Here is a 3,927-nt window from a genome sequence, read left to right on the forward strand (position 1 = left end):
ACTAGGAATTAAGCCCACAACTCGCTGAATGCAATACAGGAATCTCACTAATAGTTATAAAACAATAACCATAGCAAAAGCCAAAACCCTTAAACTATCTCCAACACCAACTCACTAACCAAGGCTTCAACAAATCGGCCCGGTGATCATAGGATTTGTAGTAGGGATCAAACCCACAAAGCTGTGTACAGATATCAGGCAGCTTAACAGTTGAGCTACCGGTGATGGTAAATGCTCAAAGGCCAAACCCCAAATCCAACCAAAACCCTAACAAAAACTAAACCTAACTTAATCAATTTTGGAAAAGAAAACCCCCCCAAAAAATAACTTACCCTACTACCCAAACCTGATAAAGCTATCTCCCTAATCCTAAACCTCATACTAACTTGACTGAAGATTGAACCCACAACACCGTATAGGCAAAGCATCTTACCAGTTGATCCCCAACTGATGGCTTATACTGGTGGGTAAACCGGAATCCTCAACACTTTAAACCTTTAGTCCCATAATTCCAACCAAAAACAAGCACTCTCCTTGACCTTTACAGTGAAACACGAACTTGTATTTACGGACTCGGACTCTTCAAAACAAAAGAAAAAAACACTAATCAAGGCTCTTTGAGCTAGTTAACTGGTTAATTAACACTACAAATGACAAAACACTACTCACAAAGTAAAGAACATAATTTATTTCAAAGAAAAATCTCACTGCCGAAATAAATACATAAAATGGGCAATGTGAGTTAGGTTACTTTGTGAATCGACAAAATAAAAGCAAAACCTTTAACCGGTACTGAAAAGTCAATCATATGAAAGTATCCCAGCTACTTCCTGAGTTAACAGGCTGCACTAAAAAAAAAAAAAAAAAAAATCAAGTCAACAATTAAGTTGGTGTTAAAATATACCTTCAGTTTTTAATAAATACATTTTAAAAACAGGTTTAATAGCAAATAAAAGCTAGAGTAAGCTTGGATCCGAATGGCTAAAAAGGAAGTGTGGGAAAGTAGAAAAAAAACAAAACATCGAAACAGGCAGGCTTGATACATTCATTATTTTCCATTTTTTCTAAAGCAAAATAGTAAAAATAGAATTAAGACGGCACAAAAAAAAAAAAAAAAAAAAAAAAAAAAAAAAAAAAACCAGCACGATTATGTTGAAACGTTTCGGACATTGGTAAGGTAGACCCCCGGGATACAGTGACCCCACTTTAAGACTTTTTCATGTTTTTCTTTATGGCATTTTGGCCACCATACCACATCAACTACACATTTTTTTGCGTGGTGAAAAGAGTGTAAAACTTTGCAATGCTAAAGGGAGAAGCAAAAACTTAAGAAAAGCAAATACGGATATACTATTGGCTGAACTGGCTCCGTCGATGCATTCCTTTCTCTTCATTCTGTTTAGAATCTCATGTGCTTCATAAATACTAAAGGAGTCGGTGGATCCTGTGCTGAGGGGAGGCGTAAAACCATAATAACCATGGAAACAAAGCTTGTGATAAACAAGAAATACGGCAGGCGGCTACCCTCGCTAAATTGCATGCTTGTAATTCAACGACAATCGTGAATATTTTTATAAATTAAAGCAAGGAAATCCTGTGAGGGCCGTTTCCTCCCCTCTGCATCCACCTGCTATTCCACTGCAGCACCCCAAGTCACGTGACATCAAAGGTAACAGATGTAATCTCCCCCTTTTTTATCATAAATAATTAAATATGTAGTTTAATTTTTTTCAGTGTTTTCATCTAGGGTATCAACAGTACGGCGTTAGTTATTTCTTATTTCAAGTACTTTTTTTCTAGTTTACGTGAAAATCTTGCTTATTTTAAGTTTAATATTTTGTAGATTTAAGATGTTGTAACCTGTTTATTTCGTAAAATAAATCAATAAATACAATTTAGCTTTTTTTTTAAAGTATTTTCTTCTTTAGAAAAGCTCATTTTATGTGTAAAAATAAATAAACAAGAATGATCTAATTAATTTGATTATTTTAAATGGTATTTTCTCCTAGTTTTAAGAGTTTTTGAATTTGTTTATCTAGATAAAAGCAAAGTAAATAAAATGTAATTTCCCCTTTATATTATAAACAAATATACATGTCATTTAATTGTTGTTTCCTGTGTTTTTATCTCAGGTATCAGTGATTCTGAGCCAATTATTTCTTATTTCAAGTACTTTTTTAGTAATTTGGGTATAAAAATCTTAATTAAGTTAATATATTCCTTTGTACTTTTAATCTTTTTATCTAGTAATGTTTTCTTCTACTTTGGATAGAAAAAAATGTTGAGTGTAATTTTAAGATATTTTAAGTATTTTTTACCCCCAAAATAATTATTTTAACACAAATCAAGATTATTAAGATTATTTTTAAAATATTTTAACTTGTTTATCTAGTAAAATAAAACAACAAGGAAATCTAAGGGCCGTCTTTTCCACCCTCTGCATCCACCCACAACTCCACTGTTCCAGCTGAAGTCATCTGACACCGAAAGTAAATACAATTTCAATTTTCCATAACATTATAAATATGCATGCAGTTAAATCACCTATGCACTTACTAAATTTCGCTATATGGCAATTTCACTTTGCAACCGCCATCTCAGAACGGATTCATGCCGTATCCCAGGGGGTCTACTGTATTAGCTTTATCACCAGATACTGTACATTTGTGTCTTCATTTGTGCATTTAAAAACAAACCAAAAAAAACACAATACTTCATGATTGTAAGGCCCTTTAGGTGGGGACATGGTTTGAGACGGGGGACACTTGGCACCATTGATTTAAAAACACACAAAAAAAGTGATTGGCGTAAGAAAAAAAACAATCAAGAAAAAAAAAATCAGTTTTCGCATCAACAGTAGCAGACACACACTTGTTTCGAAATGGCTCAGTTAAAAAAAAAAATCACAAGTTGACGCTCCTTGAACTTGAAATTGTCTTTTGTCGGCCCTCACGCATTAACACCCAAGTTTTATGGCTGATAAACTCCACCTACTCACACACCAAGATTTAAGACTTGTTCATTCACTTGGTGAGACAGTGCACTGCAAAAAAGGAATCCCTAACTCTTAACAAAACATTTGGCTCCATTTAGGTGTACCCTTTCCTTAGTTTTAAGATATTTTAATATGTGTATCAAGTAAAATCTAACAGTAAAGATCATTTTGCTCATTCTAACCTGTTAACAGTTGAGCTACCGGTGATGGTAAATGCTCCAAGGCCAAACCCCAAATCCAACCAAAACCCTAACAAAAACTAAACCTAACTTCAACAGAAGTGAGTACATTTTTTTTTAATTTGGGTGGAATATTTTGTTCAGATCCTTTTACTTATTTTTTTTGTTAATTTCTCGCTTCCTGTGTAATTTAAGTATGTTTTTCCCTAGTTTTAAGATGGTTATATGTGCTTATCCCGGGAAATATAATATTTAAGATGATTCAACTTAAAGTGGGGTTTTACTAGCTTTAAGACACATTAACTTGTTTATCTTGTAAAACAAAATCGCGGAAGATAAAATTGCTAATTTTGAGTATTTCTATAAGCTTGTGGGTCATTTTGATCAATTTAAGTATATATTTTTTTGTGCATATTTTGTGTGTATTTTTAGTTATAAGAAAATTTTAAGTGTTTAGTCAAATAAATAAAAAAGTTAAGAAAATGTTTTTAATTTTTTATTTTTATTTTAAGTTTTCTTTTAAATTTGGTTAAATGTCTGCTATTTAATTTTTTTTTTTTTTTTTTTTTTTTAGTTTTCAGTTATTTAGCCGGTCAAAATAATGAATTATTTTGAGCATTTCTAGAAGCTGGTCCACCAATATGCTTATTTTAAGTTTATATTTTCTAGTTATACATGTTAACTTGTTTTCTTTTAAAACAAAAACAGTTTACATTGTTATATGCATAGTTATCTAATAGCTGGTAGATTTTC

Source organism: Urocampus carinirostris, chromosome 5, assembly GCF_059441175.1.
Source record: "Urocampus carinirostris isolate Australia breed hairy pipefish chromosome 5, RoL_Ucar_1.0, whole genome shotgun sequence".
Taxonomy (NCBI): Eukaryota; Metazoa; Chordata; class Actinopteri; order Syngnathiformes; family Syngnathidae; genus Urocampus; species Urocampus carinirostris.